This window comes from Silurus meridionalis, chromosome 20 (genome assembly GCF_014805685.1).
Source record: "Silurus meridionalis isolate SWU-2019-XX chromosome 20, ASM1480568v1, whole genome shotgun sequence".
Lineage (NCBI taxonomy): Eukaryota > Metazoa > Chordata > Actinopteri > Siluriformes > Siluridae > Silurus > Silurus meridionalis.
This window is the reverse complement of record NC_060903.1, coordinates 6,574,421-6,591,879: the sequence shown is the minus strand read 5'-3', so window position 1 is coordinate 6,591,879 and position 17,459 is coordinate 6,574,421. Positions and strand designations below refer to the sequence as shown.

Sequence of the window (17,459 nt, the reverse complement as noted above, 5' to 3'; positions counted from 1 at the left end):
TAGCTGTGTGGTCATTTTCTTTTTTTTTTTTTTTTTCATTTACCACACCACCTTGAACCAGATGTAAATATTAAACAAATAACGTTTTGCCTTTTATCCTAACAAGCGTTTCGCATTGATAAATTCTCTTTAGAACGTCAGCACTAACGTGAGTTATTAATGCTCTGAGAAATGGGTAGGTGAACATTTTTCCTTCTTACGTAAAATAACCGGATTATTTAGAAAAACATGATCACTGTAGCATATAAATATCAATATCAATTGGAAACTTCCCTTTTAAAGACCATCACGATTTATAACAGACAAGCTCTAGTATCTCCCTTCAGAAATTAATGAAAAATAAATGTATTCAAAAGACTTTAGGAAATATTTTTCCCTGTAAACACTTATAGTTGAATTGTATATGACCATACTTTATATTTAGTTTGTAATCTAGCATACCAGTGTAGATTTATTCATTGCTAGAGACTCAAAGCACGTTTGTACGTCTCTCTGGACACGAGCGTCTGCAAAATGTGACTATAAATCAGGCTATATTAGGATCATTTTGCAGTGGATATACAGTGCTTTTTCATTCATCATGGATTTTATTGGTTTGGTTCCTGGATGCAATTTGAAACCCTGGACTATTTTCAAACTGATTTTTGATTCTTAGGTCTTCTCACTAATTTATCATAAATGTACAAATTCATCCAGAAATCCAGAAACACTTCAAGACCTGCAAAACTACTGCCTTGTTTCTATAGTACTCTGAAAACAAGTTATACAACTGTATGGGAAAATTAGTCCTTCGTTTCGAATGATTTTGCTGCTGAGTACCTTTTCAAGATCTGTGTAAAAAAAGGTGTAAATAACATGTATTGAAGCAGTCCAGAGCAATAAAAACCAAACAGAACAGAACAACCTGGACCAAGTGACTTCTTAGCCTTGGACTCTGAAAGCATGGCCACGTTCAAGCTGACAGCTCTGGTTTTCACATCAGCAGTCTTTTTTTCTCCCCCTTTTCCTGTCCATGTCACTGATCTGAAGTCGTGTCCCAGACACTAATCGGCTGCGCGGTGACGCACAACATACACTACACACTCCTGTGATGCGTTCATGCAAAGACAACATTAACATTATAAACGAGCCTGGATCAATCACATGACCACTACACTCCTTCAATCTATAAAACACGGCCTGCATCTCCGTGGAAGAAAGCAGCTAATGTCTGACAGCTCTCACATTTATCCAGTCGTGCTGGATGTCATATTTGTCCATGTGTCTAGCCAGCGCCCTTCCCCCTACACTCATTTCTTCTCAGCCTGTTCTGCAACATAATGGCCGCCACCGCGCATGCGCCAAACGAGTCTCCGGAATGCAAATACCACTGCGCCACACACACACACACACACGCGTACACACGTACAGCTCTTTTCTCGAGATTATATATATATATATATATATATATATATATATATATATATATGTATGTCAAAAGAAACATGTTTTTATGTGTATATTTACTCCACTGTCCCGTTCCATCCCCCGCGACCGCTTTTCGAGAACGTTCCGCCGTCGCTGCAGCTCGCGCCGAGCGGAAAAGATGACGTCAAGCGCCCGAGCGTCACCTCGCCCTGTCTTCTCGAACGTGCCCCCGTACACGTTCTTTGTAACACACACATACACACCATGGCGAATTCACATCGAATCTACTACGAATATACAAACCTGCAGCTCAAAATGGAGAATAATTAAAAAAAGAAAGGGGGGTTAAAAAATAAATAAAAAAAAGCCCTCACTATGAGGTGAGTCCTGCCCCCTGGCCCAGCGAGCGCACGCACGCGAAAGCCTTTTTAAAGCAGTGCACGGAGCGCTCGCGCGGTCACGTGGGCCCGGCGCGTGCCAATGAGCGCGAGCTTCGCGTGTTTTCGCTCGGGTTTTTTTTTTTTTTTTTTTCCCCCCCTTTTTTTTTTTCTTAGCGACGGAGAAGCCGAGCGATGTTTTCAAACCGGAGCCCTGCGCTGGGGACAACCGCCACCCGCTCGTAGCAGCGCTCTTTTACTCACCAACCGGACCTGAAATATCGTATATAAAAAATAGAAAATAATTTATTGAATTCCTTTGTACTGACCTGAAGTGGAAGTCGGAACGAATATCGCTTTACGGTAAGCCCGAATGTCTTCCTTTTGATAAACAGAGCTCTCGGCTAGCAGTGGTTAGCAGTGGCTAGCGTGCTAAGCCGAGCTGCGGGGTGTTTGTGTGAGCGCTTCGGCTTTGACATGTGTCCTGGGTTGTAAAAGCGCCGTTCATTGGGACATCGCACCGGCCCGAGTGGGACGCGTAGAGACACGGGGAACGAAGCGCGGTGCTTCATGGTATAGCGGGACCTCCTTCTCCACCTCCATCTCTCTCTTAGAGCTCTCGCGTGTCGACGGCGGAAAAAAAAGAGCGAGAGAGAAGGAGAGGGAGACAGAGGGGTGCAGTGACATGCAGGCTCGCTGTAGGGCGACACGGAGGGAATGAAGAGCGCTACTGCTGTTAGCACAGCTTGCACATCCAGCACATAGCCGAGTCAAGTGCACGGGAACGGGAACGAGCCGTGTCAGTAGCCGTAACGCTGGCTGTGTGGCGTTAGAGCTCCGCTGCGCTTTTGTCTGCGACTGGCGGGGTGGCGCAGTCTGCAACACGATCACCTTTCAGACTCAACCTTCCACTGCTACACTCGTGTGCCAAAACCTGCACCATAATCCACCATATTATAATAGAATACAACACTCCCGATACCGCGTGCAGCGGCTTCCTCCAACACACAGCACTAACCCGAAGACGTCTGTTGACACTTGGTTTTAAACGTTACATCCGGGAATCTTTTCTTTAAAAAAATATTTTACATGTTGCCTGATTTCCTCAATGTGCGTGCGTGCGCGCGCTCGTTTATAACGTCTTTATGATCACGTTATAGCTGAAGTGGTTGTATCTGCGCCACGCGACTGCATTGTGTGTGTGTGTCTGTGTGTGTGTGTGTGTGTGTGTGTGTGTGTAGACACGCGTGTGTGTTACCACAAAGCTGGATTTCGTGAGCGTCCTTCGTGCAAGAAGCCTTTTGTCTAAAGGACGTGGCTTGATATGGAGAAGGCGTTTCTCTCTCTCTCTCTCTCTCTCTCTCTCTCCCTCTCTCTCAGTTCCCACGTTCCTGATTTCCTTATCCGTGTTGTTGTTTTTTTTTTTCCTTTCACAAAACACACTCTTTTTTTCCCCCTCTACTACGTTGTTTACTAGACCTGTGATTGAATGCACACCACAACATTTCACATACAGCAGCTGTAAAATGAGATCATGGTCTATTAGAATCAGTAACTGCTGCTTTATTGGGAATCAGGTACCATGGTCTTACAGCTGATCTTCTCCCCCCAACAATCACTGATTTATAATCATAAACATCATCAGTACTGATACAGCAGCTTCAGTACACAGTTATGTCTCAGATACCTGGGTATTTTTTCCGTCTACCAAATTAAAGCTGGAGTTTATCAGTGGCAGGGTGATGCGATATCGCTTTAATATCGTGATCCATTTTCACATCTAATACATTTCATTTCTTATCTGAGATACTTTTTCATTTTTTTTATTAGTACAGCAAAAGCGATTGGAAGCAGATGTTTCGATATGCTCATTATTTTCCTGTTACTGTAGTGCTAAATGTTGTCCTGCTGAATTAGTAAACATATTTCATTTTTAATACAAATTCTTTACAAAAAGTATGCGTGTATATCTGTATAATATTCGTGGATGTTTTATATAGTATATTTATTATAGTTTGTTATTTTATATATATACACAAACGGTGTGTTATTTCATTTATAAAGTATATATTACACATACACATTAAATATAATACTATAAATAACATTATAATAATAACATAAAATGTCTCTCACTCACACAAACACATAATACATATCTAAGATAAGATAAGATAAGATAAGATAAGATTAACCTTTATTCGTCCCACAGTGGGGAAATTTCTATGTTACAGCAGCAAAATTAAGAAATAAAAATAAATGCAAATATATAAAAAAGAATATACAAAGAAATAAAAACAAAGAAATAAAAACAAATAATAATAAACTAAGAAATAAAAATAAATGCAAATATATAAAAAAGAATATACACATACTATAATAACAGTATATACACAGTACAATGTATAAATACAAATAGGGGGAGAAAAACAAAAAAACTGTAATAACATATGGCTTATATATATATATATATATATATATATATATAAAAACTAATAACCAACTTGTTTTTATATAAAAATAAAAATACTGCACTATCCAATATTTTTGGATGATATACGAAAATGCAAAGGCAGATTGATAAATATGTAGATAATTAAAAAATCATCTTTAATGGCACTGTAATTGGTAATCTACAAATTTCTGTATATAGAATATACATGCACCTATTTATATATATATATATATATATATATATATATATATATATATATATATATATATATGTGACTGTTTTTGTTACATTTTAATTAAAGTATTTGACTTTATAGGGATTTATTTCCAGAAATAAATAATAAGCTAATAATTAGTAACAAATGTAAAAGCAACAAAGCAAACACTAACATAGATGTTTGTTGTTTACTAATATAAATGTCACATGATTTTGCTAAGCATTTCAGCTCAGTAAAATACAAAATGCTTAAAAAGAAACGCTCAACCTTCATTTCTTTATCTACAAGAATACTACAATTGGGTAATTGTAATGTAATTACATAAAGTCATTCGATACAGAACACGTAGCACTGAAAACATTTTTTGCGCGAGGGTATGTGTGTCTCTTTAATTAATACTAATTAAGTGACAAACTATCCTGTTAATATTTTAGTTTAGACCTTTAGTTTGTGTTGGACAAAATATTTCTCCTGCGTCTTATTCTGGACCGTAACTCGGATCTCGACACCCACTTCAGCAGTCCTGCGCTCACACATTCACAAAATGACATATTAGGGATTATCCGAAGCTCCCGCTTTTCCACTGGGCCACCGGCCAACAGGAGCTTGCGGTCGCTCGTTTTTTCCATTGACCCCCTTTTCAGGCGTTTAGCCACATGCACAAGGTCTCGCATGAGAATCGGTCCAGTTTCAGCAGGACATGTATTTCAGTTTTTTTCTCAGCTTTTCTAGTGCAGTGTTGCTCGCAAATTCTCATTGTCCATGGTTTATTTATATTATGGCATTGTGGAACAGAGGAAATGGGGTGGACTCATAGTTCAGTGGGAAAAATAATTTAATGATGAGCCATGCCTTAAATTGTGTCTCATTTGCATTAACACTTACCTGACTAGCTTTTTCTAGCTTTGCTGAGAAACACATTTAATAGCATGCACGTTTTTTTTAATTTATTATGGGCTCTGTGTAGCTTGTCAAGGACTGCACAATTACTCGCATTTTTAGCATGTTCAGGATTTTTGGCTTCCACAATTGATCAAACATAATTCTCTATGATATTGGTGCAATATCATATTATGCAATATAATTTATGTGCTTGGCATATTTAAGATGATGATTTATGGTTTGTTGGTCTTTGGAAGCCATGTATGCAATAATTATGATTTTTACTGTTGAACGCAATATTACAGATACTTTGTGTTATTAAATACTTTCATACTGTAGTGTAGAAATGAACGACTAGCTGAACTCGCATTACAAATGCTCTTCGTCTTCGTGATACGCGAGCTGCCTCTTTACAAAACGGCATTTAATCATTTTGAGGCTGTTTTTATCTTTTACTCCAGACCTGAGGACTTCCTGTCCTGCTCAGTAGAAAGTTTTCCCCACTGCTGACACACCCAGTCCAACTGATCAGTTAATAATTAAGGTAAAAAGCCCAGACGATCCAGGTCAGGGGGGTTCTAAAGACTGGAGTTAAGAATTTATTTTTGTATGATGGACGTATTGGACGTTCTCTGAAAAGTAAGTAGTGAGAAAAAGCAGCTTTAGGCGCAAATTTTTGAACGAACAGACACACACTAGTGAGTAAATGCAAAATAGATTCACGTTTCCTAAACTGGAAACCCTTTTGATGTAATATTTTTAGTTTAGACCTTTAGTTTGTGTTGGACAAAATATTTCTCCTGCGTCTTATTCTGGACCGTAACTCGGATCTCGACACCCACTTCAGCAGTCCTGCGCTCACACATTCACAAAATGACATATTAGGGATTATCCGAAGCTCCCGCTTTTCCACTGGGCCACCGGCCAACAGGAGCTTGCGGTCGCTCGTTTTTTCCATTGACCCCCTTTTCAGGCGTTTAGCCACATGCACAAGGTCTCGCATGAGAATCGGTCCAGTTTCAGCAGGACATGTATTTCAGTTTTTTTCTCAGCTTTTCTAGTGCAGTGTTGCTCGCAAATTCTCATTGTCCATGGTTTATTTATATTATGGCATTGTGGAACAGAGGAAATGGGGTGGACTCATAGTTCAGTGGGAAAAATAATTTAATGATGAGCCATGCCTTAAATTGTGTCTCATTTGCATTAACACTTACCTGACTAGCTTTTTCTAGCTTTGCTGAGAAACACATTTAATAGCATGCACGTTTTTTTTAATTTATTATGGGCTCTGTGTAGCTTGTCAAGGACTGCACAATTACTCGCATTTTTAGCATGTTCAGGATTTTTGGCTTCCACAATTGATCAAACATAATTCTCTATGATATTGGTGCAATATCATATTATGCAATATAATTTATGTGCTTGGCATATTTAAGATGATGATTTATGGTTTGTTGGTCTTTGGAAGCCATGTATGCAATAATTATGATTTTACTGTTGAACGCAATATTACAGATACTTTGTGTTATTAAATACTTTCATACTGTAGTGTAGAAATGAACGACTAGCTGAACTCGCATTACAAATGCTCTTCGTCTTCGTGATACGCGAGCTGCCTCTTTACAAAACGGCATTTAATCATTTTGAGGCTGTTTTTATCTTTTACTCCAGACCTGAGGACTTCCTGTCCTGCTCAGTAGAAAGTTTTCCCCACTGCTGACACACCCAGTCCAACTGATCAGTTAATAATTAAGGTAAAAAGCCCAGACGATCCAGGTCAGGGGGGTTCTAAAGACTGGAGTTAAGAATTTATTTTTGTATGATGGACGTATTGGACGTTCTCTGAAAAGTAAGTAGTGAGAAAAAGCAGCTTTGGCGCAAATTTTTGAACGAACAGACACACACTAGTGAGTAAATGCAAAAATAGATTCACGTTTCCTAAACTGGAAACCCTTTTTGATGTAATATTTTTAGTTTACAGTCTCTAGCTGTAATTTGAACCCAGCTTCGGTGAGGGTGAAACCTGTATTGGATTCTAGTTCCACGCATAGAAGTGAAACCAGAAGTCATCTTCCTTTGGTTTGTAAATATTTGCAAGACATTTAATAATCTGTTTCCAGATGTTGATTTCAGAGTGCAGTATTGCTGAAAGACTTAAAGACTATTAGCAGACTAATTGGACTCTCGAGTGGCACAACAGTAAAGTGTTCAAGCACCAAGTGATGTGGAAGAGGGTGGACAGCTAATTCCTGTAATTAAAAAAAAAATGTAATGTATAGGGCTTTTCAAGGTTATGGATGGAGTCTACTGTTAGCTGGCATTTTTGCTATTTCGACGATCGCATAGTGGCGAAAAAATAAATAAATGCGTTAGTGGACGTCGAAAATGACACCAGCACACAAAGAGCACGAACAGCACCGCGTTCATTTTGCAGAATCGCAAACAAAGCATTAATGACGCGTAGGTTAAATTCATAAGGCGTATTCGCGATTGCCTGCACAAGGCGCAGCCTTCCACGGGTTATAATGGCGATGCAGATTTACGGTCTGCAGTGTGCGCCATTGGGCGACAAGAGATAAGCATTTCCATGGCGCTCATCATGTGAGCTGGGGCTGTTAGCGTGGCGGAGAGAGACAGAAACAGGCATGCGTACGAGCACACTGACTCACCCTCTTACCCATTAGACATTGCCCTTTGTGTTCAAAGCTGTTCCCGTGAGAGACCCCTCGCTCTGCTTCATATTCGAGCTCGATGCCATTTTTATTTTTGCCTTGCTCTTATTTTTCCACAACATGAGTGTTTTTTTTTTGTTTGTTTGTTTTTCTTGGTGCTTATATTTTCCTTCTTTGTTTATTTAGATTAAAAGATTTGTGCATTTTGATTTAAATTGGGCGTAGTGCGAAATCTATAAATGTCGTCTTTGTAGATGTTCAGGTTTTTTTCCCCCCTACTTTCGTTGCTCTTTAATTCCAGGTAATGTAATATGCTCCTAGTGCTCATAGCATATTCACTGCAGCTTCATCTCCACATTATTAAAGGTGGTAATATCTGATTACAGGTCCTTTTATTCCGCTTATTATTCAAATGAAAGGCAATTTGTTCCACTATAGGTTTCATAAGTACATTCCAAGACTTTAAAGTATCCATTCGTCCTGAAGTGTTGCATTACACTCAAACGCTGCTCTTTGACACTTATGAGTCATTTGAGTTTTAATTTCCATTAAGAGGTTATCACCAGTGGCCTTCAGGGGAAACGTGTGGATTCAATGCTCCAGAATAGAAAGCGTGCCTAGAAAACATGCCACATTTATCCGGATTCTTTTGCAGGTGAAATGTTTTACAAATGTTTCATTAAAATTTATTTGTATTTTTTAGAGGGAAAATCTCAAATTTTTCGAAATCTAATCCAATCTGCGTAGGAACACGGTCGCGCTGTAGCCATCTGCTTGTCCATGGCTGTGGTCTAGAAAAAGAGTGACTTGTAAAGGTACTCGCTGAATCAATGGATTTTATTTTTCTATCGAATATGACAAAACAGAATTCGTCAAAATCAAAATGTAATCTGGCTCCACAGCTGGATGAACCCACATCAGTTCGATTCGAGTTAAACAAAAACGAAAGAAGGGAAAAAAAACTCATGCATCTCATTGAGCAAAGACGAAGATACGTTCAGCTCAGTTCTGTATATTTTTTTTGACGCGGCTGGCTCTTTTTAATAAAACACATTGTACCTGGTAGTTGTTTTGCTCCTTCTTATTTTCATACTGCCACCTGAAGTACTGCCGGGTGCAGACGAGACGACCAAGCCAAAGCCAGAGAGCGTACGCAAGATTTAAAACTCACAAAGGTCTTTTTCACTTTGATCTGCTTTCGAAAATGTTTTCTCGACAAGGAGAGTGCTCAAACCTTTTGACAGATTGTCTTACAAAGTGGAAATCTATTCCACCGCACATCACCATCACAAAACAAATGATAGTGATTAGTATCTTTTAGATAAATTAGATAGTGATTTCTGTATTTTCTGCAACAATTCCATATTTGATGATACCACTGAATCGCCCCGCCTATGAGTGCTGTGCTGATTCATTTACAACCTTTCTTTCTAAATTGATTAATCGACCCAAAGTGCTATAAAATCATAGGACGTACATCGTGTGCATAGGTTTTATTCCTCGTAGTAATAGAACAGGTCATGCAGTGCACCCGGGTATTGCAAATCAGATATAATCATCTTCTAGCAGTACAGACATTAAAACGATCTACAGGGTCAGGATCTACCACGGACAGCCAAAAACCTCTGGTGGTTAACCTGACTTTTAGTGCAGACGCTGGCTGGAAGGAATTTAGGACTCGTTCCTAACCCAACAGCGATTAACATCTAACATGGTTTCAAACCTCCACACATTTTTTTTATTTTGCTCGTCAACAGAGGATAATTACACCTGCTGTATGGTTTTAGGATGACGAAAACTCTACTAGAAAACACATTTACTGCTACTTGGACCTTGTGGAAGTCAAGCAGGGTGACTTTTGCAGCACTATTTCTGATGGTTGGGGAAGTGAAATATAGGGTATTGATGTACCTAATATTGTGGTGCATTCAAATAAAGAAGGTTGAACTATCTAGCCATTGATCCAGCCAAATTTGCCTCGTAATATGGAATACACTGGGAAAATAATATATGGGGAGGTGGTAGATTAGTAGTTAAGCCAGTGGACTTTGGTGCTGATGGTTATGAGTTCAAATACCAGTCACAAGAAGATGCCACTCCTGGGTTCCTTGAGCAAGGCTCTTAACCCCATAGCTGCTCAGTTGTATGAATGAGATACATGTAAATCGCTCTGGATAAGTCCTGTAAATGTACATGGGATATGTTAAAGCAGTCCATGGCAGGCCCCAGTGGGCTTTGTTTTTTTAATGGTTTTAAATGAGTTTTGATTTTACACGCATCAAGACAGTCTTATCTTTTCAACATGCCCATTCACAAGTACTATATTATACGTCTCTGTCTGGGTATGTGAGACCATAATAGGATATTGTGCGAGGACGCTGGCAAGTCTGTCTTCCTGCATTCTTTTATTACACTAGGGGGCAGCGTACATGAGAATCCAAATAAACCCGAATTCGCAGCAAAAAGAAATAAAAAACGAGTTCTTCAAAAGCTAATTATTGCATTTAATTACTTTAGCCATAGTAATGATGTCCCAGGTGTAGCATCTGTGTACCTGTTACAGGGGCAGTGGATCAATCAGAACCCGAGACCGTATCCACCGTATCCCCCAAAGCATTTCTTAGGCATCTTTACTCTGCAAAGCCGTTTCAAGTGATTCAAGAGTTCAGTGTTATGAGTTTTCACGCACACCAGCTTTATATTATTTGACACGGAATGACGGATGTCTTTGAAATCTTCAGATTTAGTTCTGGTTTACATTCTCTAGATTTTTGCGTTATAGGGAATCTGTTCGAAATAAAAACATTTCTAACACAATTTGGTCCTATAGGATGGTCAAATGAGCCGTTCTAATGATGCCTAAGCCTGACATTATATTTACACATGCCTCATCATGTTGAATGCAGTTTTATGTAAATAACTCCATGATGCATTATAGGGATCCTATCACCATGTGGGACATAAACGGGAACCGCAGGAATAAAAACCTCGCTTTTATCACAGACGCAACGTTTAATAGCGACGCCAGCCTGAGAACCTAACCGCGTTAATACAGCTAAAGGAAGCATATTATCAGGTTCTGTCACAAGCTATTATCTATAAAGCGTTACGTGGAGCATGAAGCAAAGCACACTGAAAATGGTGCGGTCATTTCCACAGTGGTCAGGGTATGAAATGCTAAAAAAAGTAATGTGATAAAGGAGAATTATTTTGTTTCTACTGCATGTAAGGTGTATATGTGGTGGTGTTACTCTTGAGATTCACAGAAGAGTCACAATGTTTCTTAATACAAAGCTGGACACAAGCTGCCCTGCTTCAGTCTGTCAGCGGTCATTTAAAATGTCGATCAGCGCACAGTCCTGTAGATACATTGCGAACCTCTGCACTCTACATTCATCCATAAACCGATAAATCCATGCCTCAGCTGGGGATGAGTGGATGAGGAGGCTTGGGCTGTAGCACCTTTCTGACAGTAAAAGGCATCCAACAGGCAATTTATTGTTTAACGATTCCGGCAGTCTGAACAGTGAAGACCATCAGCATCTAACAGTCTGTCTGTCTTAATGAAGTCGAAGGCTGGCTTCGATTAAGTTAGAAATTCGTACAATACGTTTAAACACATAAGTACATAAGGTAGTTATCCCTTTTCCAGCACTGTTTGTGTCTCAAAACCAGCAAGTTTTCTGCACAGAAGAGGGGGTGCTCTCCATGGTGAGCTCTTATCTTCTGGTATGGAAAAGACAACCTGTCTGTATTATTTGTGCCCTCAGTTGTAAGAGCTCTATCCAGGTGAGAGAAACAGACTTGCTTGTATCATCGGGTAACTTATTCCATCTCTCATTTAAGATCAACAATTTCCTTGTTGCCTGATCAAAAGTTTGTCTAAACTTCAAGTTATTCCTGCTGAACAAGCCACTATGTAGGCATATGATTGTGAGAGAGAGTGTGAGTATGAGCTGAGGAAAACTGTGGATTTAATGAATCCCAGCAAAGTCTCGACATAAGTACTATTTGCAAAGCTGACAACACAGACTTTTGTACACATCCGTGGAGGTGATTTCAACCGAAAAATGCTGCAGTTTAATATGTAACTGGTAATCCTAGTGTTAGCTGTATGTTTCTGAACTTGCCATGCAACACTCGCAGTAGCGGAAGCAGCTAGTATTTGCAAGGGCCTGCTGCCCTTATAGAGTTGCAGCAAATGTTGGATTAAGACAATATCTATGTTGGCACACAATACTGGGACGAAGTACAAAGGGGAAAACAAGAAAACCAAAAACCAGAGAGAAAGAAGGGGTACAGCGCTAATTCTCAGATACAATAAAGACAATGTAAATCAGTCGGTACATACATACTGTATTTTCCGGACTATAAGCCTCTACTTTTTTCCCACGTTTTGAACCCTGCGGCTTAAACAACGAAGCGGGTAATTTATGGATTTTTCCTGGGTTTTTCCCGGTTTCACAAACTTCAAGCCAAAAAACTGAGCCACATAATATTAGACCAATGAAATTGCGGAACGGATTCAGGTGAACCAATGAAACTCTTTATATTAAATCAGATGCGCTCCCACTGAATCAGGCCGCACCACATCATAAATATGGATGAGGTTCCTTTGACGTTTGACCTGCAGCTCACTCGGACTGTCAACAGGAAATGAGAATCATTCGTCACGCTGAAAACAACCGGTCATGAAAAAACGCACTTCACCTGTGTTCTGAGCTGCACGGCATCGGGAGAAAAGCTTCACCGAGGGTGATTTTTAAACGCACGACGATGCCAAAAGATAAACTGTTGAGAGAAATTGTTGTGAAAGGAAGGAGGAAGACGGTGAACAATGACTTTCTTGGTAGGCTACTGTTTAGATACAAACCGTGTAACAGACACTGTCTTTCAATAAAGCCTGTGTAAAGTTCATTAGTTTCAGTGTAGACAGGTGCGGCGTCTTATATTTGGGTGCACTTAATAGTCCGGAAATTACGGTACATTACATACATCAGTCGGATGCATATCCTGCATAGTCTGGCCTCTATAATGGAAATAAAGGTCAGAGCGCCGGGTCAGAGCGCTTGGTTAAAACGCAGGTCAGAGCACGGGTCAGAGCGCGGGTCAAAAACGCTGGTCAGAGCGCTTGGTTAGAGCGCGGGTCAGATCTATGGGTCTGAGCGCTGGGTCAGATCGCTGGTCAGAGAACTGGGTTAGAGCGCGGGTCAGATCTCTGGGTCAGAGCGCTAGGTCAGATTGCTGGGTCAGAGCGCGGGTCAAAACGCTGGTCAGAGCGCTGGGTTAAAGCGCGGGACAGATCTCTGGGTCAGAGCGCTAGGTCAGAGCGTGGGTCAAAAAGCTGGTCAGAGCGCTGGGTTAAAGCGCGGGTCAGATCTCTGGGTCAGAGCGCTAGGTCAGAGCGCGGGTCAAAACGTGGGTCAGATCGCTGGGTCATAGCGCGAGTCAGCCTTAATCCAGTGTTCCTACAGTGTTTTTGGGCCCAACAGTGGCAGCTTGGCAATACTAAGCCTTGAATCCCCGAACCTTCCAATCAGTAACCCAGAACCATAAACACCGAATTACCACATCTGGCCATCTTTTGACACAAAATGTTTAGGGTAAATAAAGAAACATTGTTCTGTATTTGCTGAGAATGTAACAGGCCATTTAACATGAGTGCACCATTTTATTCGGGATTTGTTTACCTTTGTTGTAGGGCAGGAATACGCAACTCTACTCATGTGGAAAAAGTTTATGGCCTTCCTGACTTGCGTTTGTCTATTTTTTGCACATTTGCTATTTTTTACATTTCTGGTTGATTCTAAACTGCGTTTTGTTGCTGTGTGCCTGTACTATGCAATAACAATAAAGTTGTATCTATTTATGTATCTATCTGTCTCTCTTTTTAAATGTGTCATCATAGCTCCCCAAACGCCAGCTTTCCTGTAGATGGTTAATAAGATTGATGGATAAAGAAATAGAAAACGCACCTTCCATGGTTTAGAGCATCACGCATGGAGATCTGTGGCAAATCGTTTCATCATTGGGATCTTTTGTAAGGCACATCCTCTGTTATAGTTTGGCAAAAGAAAGTATCGGATCCATGTCAAATTTAAAACAGCTGTTTTTGAGTTGTTAAAATGAAACGCCACGTCTTGAGCTTTGCCATCTTTTCTGTTAAAGCTTTTGGCAGCAACACTTTTTAACCCGAATCTGACATGTGCTATGGGTTAACAGGTGACGTAGGTTAAGACGGTCGAGCCAAATCTGACTACACTATTTAGTTTTAACCAGAAATCAGTTTTATTTACAACACGGCGCATTTTGGAGGCAAACTGACCTCGCTGACACATTGGTTTCAAAGGGGACGTGAAAACAAAACTCTTCTAAATGCTGTCACAGTGAGCGTGTTTGAGCAATAAACACTGATGAACGTAAACCAAAGTACATGCTTGTACACACGTGTGTGTGTGTGTGTGTGTGTGTGTGTGTGTGTGTGTGTGTGTGTGTGTTCTGATTGCACAACACACTTGACTGGAATGTTTTTATACATGACTATCTCTGCTTGTAAAAGCTGTCAAATTGTTTGGCAACCATGTGCTTCTCTCAGAGTGATTGAACTTCATGCTTTTGTTTTTAAGCAGCTGAATTTTGAAACCCGATTTTCCACAGCCGTATTATACCTTGACATTAAATTGTTCTGTGTAAATATAGGAAGTCAGATGTAGTCATTCAGTTACAACTTGTTAGTGGAGTAAATTAGAAAGTATCACACTTGCAATAAAATCTGAAGGCCAAGACAAAGTAAGACGAGTACATTTATTATAATATTAGATCAGGCATGGAATCAGATTTTCTTTTTTCCCAACTAGAATGCAGAAGTTGCAACTCGTAATTCCCCGCCAGCAACCAGTGAAAACCACAGAAAACCACCCACTCAAATTTCAACTCGACAACTTGGGGTAATCTTCTCAGCTACCAGTTCCTTCCCTGTTTACGTAGTGATGTTGAATCTACGAGGCCGTGTGAACCGTGTAAAGTTCTTCTAATCTGCCTTTTACGTTAGCTCACTACACATCAGTTACCACACAGACACAGCACAGGAATGACCTTGACCATACCTGGTGCTGTTTTGAGAAGATACTAATAAACATTTGGAGTTACTTGTTATTGTACGCCGTATAGAACAGCACCAATAAGCACCCAGGACCGAAACTGTAGAAGTGCGGTAATAGCAGCTTTATGAGCTGTGCGTGTTCTGACCGATCAAACAAAAGACATTCTTACAGGAAGGCATCTGTTTTTTTTTTTTCAATCTTGTTGCACGTTAAACATCCAATGATGACATCTTGCAAATTACAACTTAAAATGTACCAAGGAAAGCGCTTTATTTTCCTGTATTTATTATCCTATAATTCCTAAATATGTATTTATATATGTACAGATTGTTCGTTTTACGATTTTTTTTTTATCTTACGATGAAGAGAGCGGTACGACAAAAATGTACAAATATTTAAAAAATCTACGCAACAGGAACGATGTACGATACGCCGGACACGCTGATGGGATGAGTGGATCTCTCGCCCTGTAAGATGCCCCACTCTCGCTAGCGGAGTAAAGCTGTCTCAGTGTGAATTTTTTTTGTTTCAAACTGTTTCAATCAGCAATTGTAGTTATAAAAGCACGTCTTAAAAGCGCCCGAGTATGTCTCCTGCTGGTAGTGAAAAAAAGAATAGGAAAGCCATCAGTTTAGAGCAGAAAATAAAAATTATACATCAGCATGAAGCAGGAAAGACTGTCACAGTCGTAGTACCATCTTCGTTTGCGTTAACCTGGTCATAAGTACGGTATGTGCTTTTTTAGAGCATCACATTCCACATTTAGTCCCAATTTGCTCTTCTCTCCACTCTTCTGGGAAGATGTTCCACTAGATTTTGGAGGACATTTATATTCATTTAGCCACATGGGTGGTGTTGTAATGTCAGGTACTGATGTAGGTGAGATGAGGAGGCCTGGGGTGCCATCAGTGTTCTAATTCATCTCAAAGGTGTTCAGTACAGTTGAGATCAGAGCTCTATAGCAGGCCACGCGAGATCTTTCTCTCCGAAACATGTAAACCAGATCTTCATGGAGATGGCTTGATGCACAGGAACAGGTTTGGGTTTCCAAGTTCAAGTGAACGCAACAATGTGCCAAAATGTATAGTCTTGAAACTTGTGCTAACGTTTACACCTCCTGCAGATTTTTGAGCAGATTTGAGTTGCTATCTAATATTTTAGTAATCGAGTATTTTATCGTTTCATCGATCAACTGAGTGATCAGATAAGAAGTACGTTTTCTTTATTAAAGAGCACTACTACATATACAAGGGAAAATAAGACAGGTCTCTTAAAACAAAGTCATTTGTTTACTTTTTGGAAAAATTTACATTTTTATTGCTGAAATTGCATTCAAGAATATCCGTGAAAAATAAACCCGTTTGCATGTAATTGCCATATTACATCAAAATACAAATATATAAATGAAAAATCATAAATAAAAAAAAAAATCAATTACAAATTACTTTGAAAAAGGTAAACGCACTGTACGGTGTTTTCTTTGTTTTATTTTGAAATGATTCCAGAATTTGGAAACTTTATGTAGTTTTATTTTGTGCCATGCCGTTTTCTCCCTGTTCCTCCATTTTTCTGTGTCACCTGTCCAGAGCAAGTTTAGCAGGTGGTGCGTCAGTAATAATGGTCCGTGGGGAAACGCAGTGCTCTGTGTGTATTTAAAGTGTCTAAATGAAGCATCGAGGCAAATAATTTACTTTTCTTTTTTTTTTTTTGTATTTGAATTACGCAAGCTACTCAAGAAATCGTTTTAGCTTTATTGTAATCCTGTGTACATTGTGTGCATCACTCAGTGTGGCTAAACAATCTGGATTTATGTTTTCAAAAAATGCATTATTAAGGATCAAATTATCATCAAATACTCGAAATAAACCTGAACATGATCAACAGTTTGTTTACTTTTGTGTGAGCCCAGGTCAGCTCATGAGGAGGACATGTGGGAGGTTAATTATGCTCATGTTCTCCAGCCAGACCTATGTTCATTGGTTGACCTTTACACTAATGCCCATCTAATGCACCCCCGTTCTTTTCCTCTCCACACCGCTCTTAGTCATTGCTTTGTTTTCTTTTTTCCTTAGTTCACTGACTTACGCTTGGCTTTTCCATGCGCAGTTCCCTGTTAATCTCTTACTCATGTTTGTAGCAGCCAAGTAAAGGATACCCAGTGTGACTGAGTAAATGCTGCTGTCATTTCACGCGGTAAGATGTGAGATAGTCGGTAAGAAAGCGAAGTAAAAGAGTGCAAACATCGACGTAGAGAAACGTTTGCAGGTGGAATGTGGTGCACATTTCCACATGTCATCTGCAGGAACAATGTAGTGCGTTGTTCTGTGCTCATGTGGGTATGTGTGA

The 17,459-nt window shown here is 39.8% G+C and overlaps 1 protein-coding gene across 2 annotated transcripts in view; it reads left to right on the top strand.

The window, feature by feature from the left end:
* Positions 1 to 142: 142 nt before the first annotated feature.
* ankrd12 (ankyrin repeat domain 12) overlaps positions 143 to 17,459 on the top strand; it is a 41,677-nt gene continuing 24,360 nt past the window's right edge. For both annotated transcript variants that reach the window (XM_046876553.1, XM_046876552.1), the window contains exon 1: positions 143 to 2,147. The gene's annotated coding sequence lies outside the window, so the exon portion shown is untranslated. The remainder of the gene's footprint in view (positions 2,148 to 17,459) is intronic.